At 39.0% G+C, this 15,000-nt stretch overlaps 1 protein-coding gene across 2 annotated transcripts in view; it reads left to right on the top strand.

The window, feature by feature from the left end:
* Positions 1-15,000, top strand: part of LOC123507123 (5-hydroxytryptamine receptor 2B-like) — a 191,713-nt gene that overhangs the window by 106,499 nt on the left and 70,214 nt on the right. The window contains exon 3 of one of the 2 annotated variants that reach the window (XM_045259711.1): positions 945-1,001. The exons of the other annotated variant lie outside the window; for it this stretch is intronic. The gene's annotated coding sequence lies outside the window, so the exon portion shown is untranslated. The remainder of the gene's footprint in view (positions 1-944; positions 1,002-15,000) is intronic. 2 annotated transcript variants of the gene reach the window in all.

The following is a 15,000-nucleotide window of genomic DNA, read 5'->3' as shown; positions in this document are numbered from 1 at the left end:
GAGAGAGAGACAGAAAAAGAACCATGCCATTCCCCATCATTTCTCCTCCACTAACTTAATCCTTCCCTTCCACCACCACCACCACCACCACCACCACTACTACTATCACTACCACCACCGCCATCACTTTTTGACGTTGCGGTCGTGACTGTGGAAAGAATAGAAATAGTCTTACTTTCTTCTATTTTCCTTCTCCTCCTCCTCCTCCTCCTCCTCCTCCTCCCTCCCTCCCTCCCACGCACCAGTGACCTTGAAAGCCATTTGGGATTGGCTTTTGAGGAGATTAGTTTGTCGGTAAGAAATATTTCACTGGGAACTTGTCGACTTGACCTTCATACTTATTTTTACTTTTCTTTTCATTTATCTTCTCATTTTTCAGTTCATTTTTCTCTTCATTTTTCTCAAATTTGTTCACTTCATTTTCTTTCCAATTTTCTCCTCATTATTTCCTCATTGTTTCTCCTCATTTTTCTCATTTTTTTTCTCTTCATTTTTCACCTCTTTATCTCCTCATTGTTTCTCATCATTGTTTCTCCTCATTTTTCTCCTCATTTTTCTCCTCATTTCAATTTTCATTTTCTTCTAGTTTTCTCATTTTCCTCCTCATATTTTTCCTCAATTCACCTCATTTTCTCTAATTTTGTCCTCATTTTTCTCCTCATTTTCTCTTCATTTCTCTCCTCACTTTCTCCTCATATTTCTCCTTATTTTCTCATCTTTTTTCCATTCAGTCACCTTTCAGCGTGTGTGTGTGTGTGTGTGTGTGTGTGTGTGTGTGTGTGTGTGTGTGTGTATACCTTCAATAACTGCTATCACACTTATCTTTTTTAAAACTTCTCAGCTGTGAAAAGAGTAACGTGTGTGGGAATCAAGTGCAAATTAAACAGGTAAACTCATGCAGGTGTTTGTGCTTCACGGGGCTAATTAGGTGTTCCTCTTTCCAGGTGAACAGATGAGCGCCCGTGTGTCACTACCTGGAACGCCACGCTGGGAAGACTAAGGTGTGTGTGTGTGTGTGTGTGTGTGTGTGTGTGTGTGTGTGTGTGTGTGTGTTCTATATATTTGTCTTATTCATTCAATTTTTGCTTTCTCTATGTTTTGTTACTTTACTTTTTTTTTTATCTTCTTTCAATCTTTATTTTTCTTACAGTGATTTACAGTTCGACGTTATTTTTTTATTATTCTTTTTGTACTTTAAATACCTTGATTTTATTTGCTATTGTTTATTTAATTTTTCTCTTTCTTTATCTTGTTTTCCATTGCGTACGTTCACCTGCTTTACTCTCTTCTTACCTATTTACTTTTTACTCATTTCTCTCTATTTTCTTATCTCTAATATATTTTACTTTTCTCTCCATTAATCCCGTTTTTATTTTCTTATTTTTTCTATCTCAATTCCTCCCATCACCTTTCTTCTTCTCTTCCTCTTTATTTCTTACTTTTTATCCTCCATTTTCCTTTCCTCCTCTGCTTTTACTCCATTCCCATCACCAATTCTTCTCCTTTTTGTTTTCTTTCCTTGTCGTCAGATTCTCTTTTTCCCTCCATTTCCTTTTCTATTTCTCATCCTTCCTTTTAATCTCCTTCTCTTTCTCTTCACTCATCTCTCGTAATCATCTCATACTTAATCTTTTTCCTTCGCCATCCTCCACTTTCTCATTCCGTCTATTTTTTTTTTCTTTCCCTCGTCTCTTTATCATCTCAATCTTTATAGTTCCTTCTGTCCTCCTCTTCCTTCTCCTCCTCCTCCTCCTTCTCTTTCTACTCCTCCTACTCCTCCTCCTCGTCTATAATTTAGGTTCCCAAGCTGGTTTCTGAAGGAGAATCTTGGCGGCTTAATGAGAGGAATGAGACATGGGAATCAGATGATCGTTTCAAGACATTACTGCCATTATGAAAGAGAGAGAGAGAGAGAGAGAGAGAGAGAGAGAGAGAGAGAGAGAGAGAGAGAGGGAGAGGTGGGAGAGCTTGATTAACTGAAAGAAAGGATATAAAGTAAAAAAAAAAAAATGCCAAACATAAAACGGATAAAAAGTCACAGGAAATCCGTATTTTTTTACATAAAGATGTGAAACGAAGGATGTTAAGAAAAAAAACAACTTCAACATGTAAAGAATGAAAAAACTCACAGGTACCTTTTTTTTATAAAGAGGCGAAGCAAAGACACTAAAAACAATAAAAAATGGTGAATGGTAATAAGTAAGCTGGAAAATATGTCTTCAGAATTTGGCCAAAACCTAGAAATATGTACGTGAATTAATAAATGTTAAGGAATAAGAGAAGAAAAAAACCTAATAGTACATTATATTAGATAGTACATAATGCAAAACAATGCAATTAGAAAAAATAACATGAAAAGATAAGATTGAATTTTATACTAATATTAAAACAACAATATTCTCAGTACCATTACAACAACAACAACAACAACAACAAAAGCACCTGCCAATCACCACCCAACAAGCACACGTGGTAGATATAAAAAAAAAAAAGAGAAGAAAAACACCCACCACCACCACCACCACCACAACCACCACCACCTCCAATCTCTGCCAATCTCCTAACAAGCTGGACGTGATTTTAAAAAAGTTTCCCCTCGAAGAAAGTAACAAGGAACTCCATTTTCTTTCCTCTTATTCTTTATTCCCTTTAGGTCGAATTCCTATTATTGTTAAGAGGTGGAAAAAAAAAACGATAAGGGAAGGGAAAAACGATAGTGGAGGGATGATGGGACAAGTATGCTGGAGGAAAGATGAGGGGAAAATGTAATGAGGGTAGGCAGGTAATGATAACTGTGCGAGAGAGAAGTAGAAGGAAAATTAAGAAGGAAAGAAAGTAAAGGTGAGAAGAGAGAGAAAGAGAAAGAAGAGAGGAAAAAGGAGAGATAAAAGAAGACAGTGAGGGAATTGACTGGTGTTTGTGAGGTAGTTAGGGGTTGAGGAAGAAGAAAACAAGGAGCAAAGAAGGCAGGAACGAAAGGAAAGGAAAAAATCAAAGGGAAAACCCAATAACGAGGATAGTGAGGAAAAGAAAAAGAAATGAAGACAGAAGTGGAATCAAAAGAAGGAAAAGATGAAATAAAGAACAATGAAAAGAAAGGTGTTGAAAAGAAAGAAAGGAAAAGTAAAGGAAGAAATAAAATGAAGAAAGAAGAAAATTGAAAAATAAGAAAGACAAAAGGAGAAATAAAAAGATAACAGAAGAATAGAAAAACAGAACGAAGAAAAAGAAGAGAAATAGAAAAACAAATAAGAGAAGACAAGACAACCACCAATAAGTCTTCCACACACACACACACACACACACACACACACACACACACACACACACACACACACACACACACACACACACACACACACACACACAGCCTCCTTGTGTTTATCCTTTTGAGTTGCAACCTGATCCCATTTTCTTTGAACGAGCATGAGTGTTGTTGCCAAGCCTGTGTGTGTGTGTGTGTGTGTGTGTGTGTGTGTGTGTGTGTGTGTGTGTGTGTGTGTGTGTGACATTCATACATAAGTGGATGTTGGTAAAGTGTGTGTCTGTGTGTGTGTTAGAGAGAGAGAGAGAGAGAGAGAGAGAGAGAGAGAGAGAGAGAGAGAGAGAGAGAGAGAGAGAGAGAGAGAGAGAGCAGACAAGACAGACCAGACTAGACCTTATTTCTCGTCCATACACTTTGAATCCTTTCAGGAGAGAAAGTTAGGAGGAGGTAGCCAGAGTGAGGGACGAGAGGGAGTGTCAGAGAGAGAGAGAGAGAGAGAGAGAGAGAGAGAGAGAGAGAGAGAGAGAGAGAGAGAGAGAGAGAGAGAGAGAGAGAGAGAGAGAGAGCGGGGGGGGGGGAAGAACTACCAAGGGAGAGGAGAAAAACCACACAAATACAGCCACTAGGAATTCTTGGTTTTGGAGGAAAGAGAGGAAGGTGGCGGGATATGATGTGAAGGAGCATGACAAGTTTATGACGTCTTTTTTTTTTTTTACATGTGTGTCTTGCATCAAATTTCAGAACATTCATCTCAAAATTCTAATATTTTACGTTTGTCGAGTTTTAGTGCTCTTATTCTCAAACACTTCACCTTCACTATTCCAAAAGTCTTTATTTTAGTTTACACGAGTTATTTTTAAGATGTATTTGTGGTTCTAGAGGCAGATGGACACGATTTCTACACTATTAATTGGACTAACGCTCTTGAAACCCCGCTAATCATCTCTGTGGCCTTGGAAAACAGTCGTGGGGAAAGAGCAAAGCGTTTCTGAATAAAGACCTTTAGTGCAACGCGTGTCCAAAAGTGTAACTGGTTCTCGATGATTTTTCTGTCTCTATCTCTGATGTATGAAGGATTTTTACTCACATTCATACCACTATTCCGTCCACTTCACAAATGCGAGATCTTCACTCATCCATGTTTTTCTTTCCTTTCCCTCTGAAAAAAAATGAGAGAAACAGTATATAATTTTCTTTAATGAATAACATACTGAGATTGTCTTGCCTTATCTTATATTTTCCTAACTTGCCTTTTCCTTTCTCCTCTGCTCTTCTCTTCTCCTTGTACAAATGACTTAAATGATAAAAAAAAATAAAAATAAAACAGGAGAGCAACAAAAAATCACCAGACTTTCACATTACAACCCTCACAAGACACACATGAAAAAAAAAAAAAAGAAAATAAACCAAACAAATAAATAAACCCAAAATAACCAAACACCAACACGACTGCTCCCTTGACACTATAAAAAAAAGGGGAAACAAACAGAAGGAATAGATACAAACAAGTTAATGGACATATAATCGCTGTTCGCAGAAGGATCAATATATAAAAACACATAATGGTCAGGGAACAGCTGTGTGTGTGTCAAGGTTGCAGTGGCACACCATTTCTTCTCGTTGGGAGAGGCATAGGATAAATATTTTGGGTCCCTATGGTGATGCCTAAGGGAGGAGGAAAGGAATGGCTTGGTAGGGGAGGAGGAGGAGGAGGAGGAGGAGGTGAGGGTGGAGGTGGAGTGTGTAGGGAAGGTTGTAAAGAGAGGGAAGAAAACTAATCGTGCCTTGGGGAGGGAAATGAGGAAGAAAGTGTGGAGAGAGAGAGAGAGAGAGAGAGAGAGAGAGAGAGAGAGAGAGAGAGAGAGAGAGAGAGAGAGAGAGAATTCTATTAAATGTGTACTGATATATCAAAATGAGAAGTATATGTGTGTGTGTGTGTGTGTGTGTGTGTGTGTGTGTGTGTGTGTGTGTGTGTGTGTGTGTGTGTGTGTGTGTGTGTGTGTGTGTGTGTGTGTGTGTGTGTGTGTGTGTGTGTGTGTGTGTGTGTGTGTGTGTGTGTGTGCGTGTGTGTACTCCAACCATTTTAATATACAAGTATGATTAAATTAAATTAAAACGGTTAAGTATTTCACACTCTCATAATCTTCATTTTGTTTCATATCACCTCTGGAAAAAGAAATTAAATTAAGAAAAATGAATGAATAAAAAATGATGAGCAGCAAATTAATGCATTAAAAAATTAATAATTATGCATCGACACTTATCAGTCAGTATTATTATTTCAATCCCTTGACAAAGTTGCAAATGTACAAAAAAATATATTATTTAATGAATATTGTTGCTCTCTCTCTCTCTCTCTCTCTCTCTCTCTCTCTCTCTCTCTCTCTGGTATAAATTAGATACTTCAACGCAATTTACATAATTAAAACATTTGTTCCAATTTTACTCCTGACGTCTGAAGGCACTGAACCATACCCTGATTTACGCGCGCACACACACACACACACACACACACACACACACACACACACACACACACACACACACACACACACACACACATACACACACGTACAGACATCACATACGTACACCCTGTAACTCATATGTGCACGAAGTTTATCACTGCCATAACCATTAATACACACACACACACACACACACACACACACACACACACACACACACACACACACAAGTGCCTCCTTACTCCCAATATGCAAATTAATGGTCGTACCCGTTAAGGCTTAGCTCGGAAACGACTTGGCCTTCATACGACCTTACCTGATGATTACGACCTACTCTCTCTCTCTCTCTCTCTCTCTCTCTCTCTCTCTCTCTCTCTCTCTCTCTCTCTCTCTCTCTCTCTCTCTCTCTCTCTCTCTCTCTCTCTCTCTCTCTCTCTCTCTCTCTCTCTCTCTCTCTCTCTCTCTCTCTCTCTCTCTCTCTCTCTCTCTCTCTCTCTCTCTCTCTCTCTCTCTCTCTCTCTCTCTCTCTCTTCTCATCCTTCCTTCGTTCTAAAATTGGAAAGTAGGAATCATAAAACCACAAAAAATAATCCCTTCTCTTTATATCCTTCATTTCTCTCCTCTTCACTATTTCCTTTCATCCCATTTACTCCATCCTTACAAGTCAGACAAACAAGAGGCGTAATGATTCACTCGCAGGGATAGAATATAGGATCAACCTCGTAAGTACCATGACGCGTTTCCATATTCATTCTGCTTTCTAGTTGGTGATTTTATACAACTTCAGAAACTTATGGAGGGATTAGAATAGTGAAGACTGTGGCCGTTAATCTTCTGACCTTCATAGACTCATCCTAATGTCAAAAAAGTGGTCTAATTGTACACAAATCCAAATATACAAATGCGTTCTAGGATTGAAGGGGTTAAACACGTCTTGAGCCCCAAAATCCCTACCTCCATTACCATATCCATTCCCTATTAGCATTCTCATCCTTTCATTAGCATCACTGGGTCATATTTAGACGGTATATTCTCACTGGATTAAGATTAAACACGTCTTAATTGGAAAATCACCCCTTTAGTCACTGAATCTAAACTCTACTTAGCCAGGGAAGCAGTCAGGTGTGGAGAGGTGAAGTGAGATTAGCCAGTGTGGAGTGGAATAGACAGGCAGGTGGATGGGATGAGTGGAGAAGAGTGTTACGTGGAATTCTCGTGTATTCTTGTAGTTTTATGTTTTTTTCTTATTTTCTTATGTTTTTTATAGGGTTATGAAAGATTAGTTTTTTTCTTATTTTTTATGTTTTTTATCAAGATTTTGGGAAAGTTTTTTTGTTTTATCTGTGTAGTAAAAAAAAAGTATGTGGTTTTTATTTCCATCTATATAATATCAGTTAAAGGCATAAGAAATATAGAAAAAAATATGATGAAGAAAAGCTTAAATTCCATTCCAATCCCCCAAAATAGTAAAGTTGACACAAATCTTTATTCTTTTACAATGACGATGACTAGGATGATGATAAACGTAACTCTAGTAAAGATGATACCAACAATAATGATGATGATGATGATGATGATGATGATGACAATGATGGTGATGATGAAGGCTACGCAATAAGTAATCATAAAATAAAAAACAAAGACTAAAATCACAACTTTTTAATCATCTACATCCTTACCACTTCAGACCAATCTATTTTTATCACAACCATCCTTACTGCGATTCAATTTTGGGGCAGTTCTATTGATGGAGGAAGAGGAGGAGAAGAAAAAGGAGAAGGAGGAGGAATAGGAGGAGGAGGAGGAGAGAGCAAGAAGAAGTATCCCTCTGTGTGGTTGTGTAGTGTAAATGTTGCTTGGCGGCGTGACTGCTGATGCAACACAAACAGAGGGCGTGTGTTTGTTTTGCAGAGCGTGATATCCAGAGACTTGTGTTGCTGAGAGAGAGAGAGAGAGAGAGAGAGAGAGAGAGAGAGAGAGAGAGAGAGAGAGAGAGAGAGAGAGAGAGAGAGAGAGAGAGAGAGAGATTCTGAAACGCTTTGCTCTCTCGCCGTCACTGCTTTCCAAAGGCTCCAGTTGAAAAACTCGTGTTTTAAGACGTGTTTTAATGGTTTTGGTAATAGACTGGCAAGATTTCTAGTTTATTAAAGAGAAACTGTCTTGAAAACCCTGCTAGTTGTCTCTGTGGCCTTGAAAAAATTGTCGTAGTGAGAGGGTAGGCGTTTCTGAATGAGAGAGAGAGAGAGAGAGAGAGAGAGAGAGAGAGTGTGTGTGTAAAGTCAAGGAAAAACAAAATCTCAAGTAGAAACACACTGCAGTAATAAGAGGAAAGACTTGGTCAGAGTTTATGGCAGTGTCAATTTCATCTCTTGTTTCTCCTTCAGCTTTGCACACTTGTCTTGCAGTGAGTGAAGGCAGCGCCACTTGTGTACCGCGCCTGTACCTTCAAAGCACCGCGCACCGTTAGTATTAAGCCTCCTTCCCCGATACTCCTGCTTCCTTTTTTTTTTGTTGTTGTTATTGTTGGTGGTGGTGGTGGTGGTGGTGGTGGTGGCGATTTTCCTTGTTCTTGTTCTTTTTGTTGTTGTTATTGTTGTTGTTGTTATTGTTGTTGTTGTTCTTCTTCTCTGTCTTTCCTCCTCCTCCCCCTCCTCCCCCTTCTCTTTCTCCTCCTCCTCCTCCTCCTCCTCCTCCTTCTTCTTCTCCTTCTCCTTCTCCTCCTCCTCCTCCTCCTCCTCCTCCTCCTCCTCCTCCTCCTCCTCCTCCTCCTCCTCCTCCTCCTCCTCCTCCTCCTCCTCCTCCTCCTCCTCCTCCTCCTCCTCCTCCTCCTCCTCCTCCTCCTCCTCCTAGCTATCTTTAAGAGTATTGCTTTTCTGATTCTTTTCCTAGCGGCTCGGAAAATGCCCGGGATTAAGACAGCCTCGTAAATGGCGTTGAAAATGGAAACTGTCTTATACTTATCTTCATTTCTTCTTAAGGGAAATCTAACGTACGTAACTTAACCTTGTCTAACCTGACCTCGGCATAAACTTACTTTACTGAACCTAACTAATTTAATCTACCTTACCCTCACTTAACTGCAGTGTGATGTCCTTTTTTAGCTTTATCAAGCAAGCCTATATTTTTCTTTTTTTTTTCCTTATCGTCTTGTACAAAGAAAAATAAATCGTGGCTCATAATAGAAAAACGATAAACTTGTGTTAATTCCGTCTTGGATATCTAATGACACCATTTTATTTTTATTTCTTTTAATGACCTGGAAAAAAAATGTGTCTTATTTTATTTATGCAAGAGGGACGCTTACCAAGGGCAACAAAATATTTAAAAAAGAAATGCCCACTTAAACTGTAAGCTTCCTAAAAGATAAGAGAGGAGTTAGCCAGAAAACAGGGACAAATGTCTTGAAATAGTGATGTAGAATTACTATATACAGTCTTGATTATCTACTACACTTTTCTCATTCTCTACTTCAAAAAAAATGCAAAATGGTAATAATGTTAAGTGAGAAAAGTGTCTACTTATATAAAGACATACAATTTATCTTATATTCTCCTTAGAAAACATTAACCAACGGGAGTGTCTTGAAAAGCAATGTAAAATGGCTCTATGTGTTTTTTATTATCTATCTTCCCTCTGTCTTGTGTGGATCGTGTTATGGCGTTAGTAAAGGATTAAGTTCCCGCCTCGGCTTTCCTTTAATTAGGAGTATTGCTTCCTTCCTCTTCCGAAACGCAACGAAAATTATCACCTTGCTTATTATCATCTTGCTTATTATCATCTTACTTATGAAATTATGATCTTACTTATTATAATCTGATTAAATTATTTATTTATCTGTTTATTTATTATCTATTCATTTGTTTTATTTGATATTTTGTATAATACGATAAAACTATGAAATGTATTTATTTATGTTTAATCTCTTCAGTATTGTAGATTGTGGTAGTGGAAAAGCTTAAATCTCTTTGTTTGTACCTTGGAAAATGGATCTTAACCCCTTCAATACTGCGACACATTTTGAACTTTAAATTTCTGTACGATTAGACCATTTTATTGACATTGGGAAAGGTCTATGGAGGTCAGAAGATTAATGACTACAGTCTTCACTATAAAAAAATCACACACACTCGAGTTTCTAAAGCTGTATAAAATCACCAAATATTAACCAGAATCAATATGAAAACTCGTCATGGTTCTGGAGGGGTTAAGCGTACGAGGAGAAATTTACACCCCATTGCAAATCATAAATACATACAACATATCAGACACTCCATTATAGGACCGGATAAAAACTACAACTTCCCAATTTTTTGCCTCATAATTAGATCTAAACTTCCGAGAACAAACTAAGATCGAATTACACATTATAGATAGCCAAAATATAATAAATGAATCATACTTACTCGTTCCAAAGTGTTCGAATCGGTGAGTGAAGCTTTGAAATGCTATAAATTGGCTAACTCTCTTAATCGTCTTGGGAACTGGAAATCAAGTAGGCATATTTCTTTTTATTCTTTGTTGCACTTGGCCAACTTTCCCCTATTCCATAAAAACAAGAACCACGTGTCAGGACAATATGTAGACAATGAAGGAAGGGGTTGATATGTGAAGATGTAATTATCTTTCTATATTATCATTTTCTCAGTTAAATGATACAGAAATATAAGAGGAAAGGGAAAAAGGAAGAAAGATGAAAGGAAAACATATAGAAAAGGAAGATAAATGAAAAGGAATATTGAAACGTAGAGATGTGAAGAAGTCATTATCTTTATATCTTATCATTTTCTTTGTTAATTGATAAAGAAATATAAAGGAAAGGGAAAAGGGAGAAAGATAAAAGGAAAACATAGAAAAGGAAGAGAAATGAAAACGAACATTGAAACGTGTGTGTGTGTGTGTGTGTGTGTGTGTGTGTGTGTGTGTGTGTGTGTGTGTGTGTGTGTGTGTGTGCGTGTGGGTTGAGTTTGTGCTTGAACAAATCCTGAACTGCAACTCTTAGCGATCCCAAAATAACAAAGCAGATTAATGAAAAAAAAAAAGACTGAGTGAAGATAGAATAGGAAGAAGAGACGAGGCAGAAGAGACACGCCAAAAGAGAAAGCAGAGAAAATAATTGATAAAAGGAAATGGAAAAATTGCAGAGAGAAAGGAAAAGAGAATTGTCGGAAAAGCGAGCAATAGGGAAACAGAAAGGAGGGAAGAAGAGAAAGAGAAAAGAAAAATATGGAAGAAAACTGTGAAATGAAAGGAACCGGTAAAGGAAGGATAGTAAAGTGCCGCGAATTATAGGGAGAAGAAGGAACAAAAGATGAATAAGGATAGAGAAATAAATAAAAAGTAAAAAAAAGAGAAAGGCCTTTTTATTAAATCACCAAATATGGAAGATGGAAAGGAAAATGGAAAGAAAAGGAAAACAAATAAATCAAGGATGAAAAAAGATATAAGAAAGAAAGACATATGAGAAGAAAGAAAAAGAGAAAAGATGAAAACGAATAAAAATGTTAAAAAACTAAAAAAATATGAACTAAACAAAAAATAATAAGAATTAGGAAAGAAATCTTGAGAAATGGAAAGAAAAGAAGACTTATAAAGAAAATAAAGAGGAAAAAACAAAGGAAACACTGACTGAATATAAAGACTCAATAACAAAACCAAAGAAGGAATCAAGAACGAAGAAAAATAAGCAGAAGAAAAAAGAAGAAGAAGAAGAAGAAGAAGAAGAAGAAGAGAAAAAGAGGAAAAATAATGAGATATACTAACAGATCGCCACAAGTTCACCCATCCAATCCTTCATACCTATCCTAACCCATTCTTTTATAACTATCTTAACTATCCTACTATACTATCCTGATCCATCCTATCTATTCTAACCCATCCTACTATACACATCCCAGCCATCCAACCCAGCCTACCCATCTTATAATAATCATCCTAACCCATCCTACTATAGTAATCCTACCCATCCTACGATAACCATCCTAACCCATCCTACCTATCCTAACCCATCCTACTATACCCATCCCAGCCATCCAACCCATTCTACCCATTCTTCAATAACTATCCTAACTCATCCTACTACAGCAATCCTACCCATCCTACAATAGCCATCCTAACCCATCCTACTATACTCATCCCAGCCATCCATCCCATTCTACCCATTCTTCAAAATCCATCCTAACCCATCCTACTACAGCAATCCTACCCATCCTACTATTACCATCCCAGCCATACTAACGCCGCCTGAAGGATCACACGCAAAGCCAGGATCCCCACAAAGGCAATCCCGGCGCCGCTCATCAAGGGCCGCCGCATCTTTCACCCCCATCAATTACGGAGCGTCGATCGTTTGGTTCCGTAATGGTCGCCCCCCTGATTGTCGGACCCCCCGGATTCCAGCCCCACCTGACCTCCCGCCTCCGCCCCCTAGACAGTCCCAGGTGGTGCCCCGTGGATATGCCTTGAGCCTCCACAGCTACAGGTAGTGGGATTTTTTTTTTTTAATGCTTCTAACTTGTATTAGTGTGACTTTGTTGTAGTGGTGGTGGTGGTGGTGGTGGTACTGTGAACACGTGGCTCTTGTTTCAATAAGTTTCAATAAATATGTTTGTATGGGGTTGGTTTTTAGTTTAATTTCTTTCTAGGAGAGAAAAACTGGCAAAAGGTAACAAAAAATTAAAATAATGACCACTTAGTTGAAAGTTCCCATGCAGGTCCAAGAGTTAGCCAAAAGAAAGGGATAAATGACTTGAAACCTTCCTCTTAAATGAAGTCAAGTTACAGGAAGTTGGAAATACAGAAGCAGGGAGGGATTTCCAGTTTATTATGGTGTTGTTATTGTGCATATTATCTATTTATTTATTCATTCATTTGTGCATTTATTGTTTAGTGTGTCGTGTGTTAGTGTATTGCTTGGTGTTCTTTGTATCTCATTGGTCACTATTGGTACAAGTCTAATAACGAGTCAACACACTCACTGCCGCCTCCAGGACCACTGAACACCACCTCACCTCACCTAACACAACAACCATCAACCAACACTAGTATTCCTGCCACAGCTGCACCAAGCATTTCACAAACATTAAGCCTAAGAGACACTTCATAAATGACACACACACACACACACACACACATACAAAGGATAGTTACACACACAACCAAGCCGCTTAGAATAACACACAACACACACACACACACACACACACACACACACACACACACACACACACACACACACACACACACACACACACACACACACACACACACACACACACACATTCAGAGAGAGAGAGAGAGAGAGAGAGAGAGAGAGAGAGAGAGAATGAACACTCCAAACATGATCTTGAGATCAAAACACGTTGTGCAAGACCACCTCTCACCACCACCATCACCACCACCACTACCACCACCACCACCACCACCACTACTGCTACTAACACCCTCCTCTAGTCTATTCATTTTCACATCAGTTACGCAGCCAGTCGTTCTCAGAGACCTGTGTGACTGTACCTGCAAATTGCACTCATTAACCTCTCACACCTGTACTTCTCTCCCTCCTGACCTAGCCTTGAACTTTACACGTGTCTTATACTTCAGTTGGCTCTGCGAAGTATGATTAGAAGAGAAACAAAATTGTCCATCCATTATCTTCAGTTTCTTATCGTTCTCCACTTGTCATATCTTTTGTAAGAAGTGTTTCAAAGGCTGCAGTGTTCTATGATACAGATTCTCAGGTTTTTTGGGTGTTTTCTTGATTTTAAAAGAATTCAACAAGGGTTTCTGTGTAGCAAAATGAAGAGGTGATAGGAAGGTAGGAAGTTGCATAAACAGTGAAAGGAGAAATAGGAATGAGACGATAAGAAAGGAAAAGGAAAGAAGTGAGAGAACAAAGGCATTAAGGGCAGGGAAGGAAGGGAATGGGGAGGTAGAAGGAAAGCACTAAAAACAGGAAGATGCATAAATAGTGAAAGGAAGTATAGGAATAAGACGAAAAAAGAGAAAACAAGTATTGAGGAGAACAAAGGCATTAAGGGAAGGGAGAAAAAATGTAGAAGGAAGGAAGTGAAAGAAGGAAGTTGGAATAAAAGACAGGAATAGAAGAAAAAAAAACATGAGGAATTGAAAAGGGTAGATATGGAAGGAAGGGAGAGGAAAGATGGGAGGGAGGTAAGAAGAGTGAAATAAATTGAAGAAGGTGTATAAGTAGTAGAAAATGTCTGTGTCTTTTGTGTGTGTGTGTGTGTGTGTGTGTGTGTGTGTGTGTGTGTGTGTGTGTGTGTGTGTGGAAGGGAGACAAGATGAGCTGAGAGTGCATTGTGTTGATTGTTTAGCGTTTGTCTTTGTCTTTGTGTGTGTGTGTGTGTGTGTGTGTGTGTGTGTGTGTGTGTGTGTGTGTGTGTGTGTGTGTGTGTGTGTGTGTGTGCCAGTGTGTGTGCAAAGAAGAGTTTTAGTGATTCTCGGGGAGAAAATCCTGCATATGGCTGTTTGGAAACACACACACACACACACACACACACACACACACAGACACACAAAGCGGCTTATCTTGGGGAAGGGGTTAGGGAGGGGTCAGAGGCATACGGTGACCCGGTGACCCCTGCTGAGGTCATCTTCACGTCACAGCGATCTTATTTTGTCTTCACCTTTTGTCATGGTTAGAAATATTCATTCTCGCAACCTTTTCTGTGTCTGTCTGTCTGTCTGTCTGTCTGTCTGTCTGTATGTATGTATGTGTGTGTGTGTGTGTGTGTGTGTGTGTGTGTGTGTGTGTGTGTGTGTGTGTGTGTATGTATCTGTCAGTATTTCTTGTTACGTCTCTCTCTTATCTGTCTGTCTTTGTGTCTCAATATATCTGTATTTCTGTGTTTTTCTATCTATCTGTATTTGTCCGTCTGTCTGTATAAATGTTTGTTTGTTGTCTTTGTGTGTGTGTGTGTGTGTGTGTGTGTGTGTGTGTGTGTGTGTGTGTGTGTGTGTGTGTGTGTGTGTGTAATTCACCTCGGTTGCCTTATGGTCACCCAACCAGTCTTCCCCATTACGGAGCGAGCTCAGAGCTCATAGACCGGTGTGTGTGTGTGTGTGTGTGTGTGTGTGTGTGTGTGTAATTCACCACGGTCGTCTGCTGGTCATCCAGCCAGTCTTCCCCATTACGGAGCGAGCTCAGAGCTCATAGACCGATCTTCGGGTAGGACTGAGACCACAACACACTCCACACACCGGGAAAGCGAGGCCACAACCCCTCGAGTTACATCCCGTACCTATTTACTG

Source organism: Portunus trituberculatus, chromosome 21 (genome assembly GCF_017591435.1).
Source record: "Portunus trituberculatus isolate SZX2019 chromosome 21, ASM1759143v1, whole genome shotgun sequence".
NCBI classification, from domain to species: domain Eukaryota; kingdom Metazoa; phylum Arthropoda; class Malacostraca; order Decapoda; family Portunidae; genus Portunus; species Portunus trituberculatus.
The sequence above is the reverse complement of the archived record's forward strand: the minus strand, read 5'-3'. Positions and strand labels throughout refer to the sequence as shown.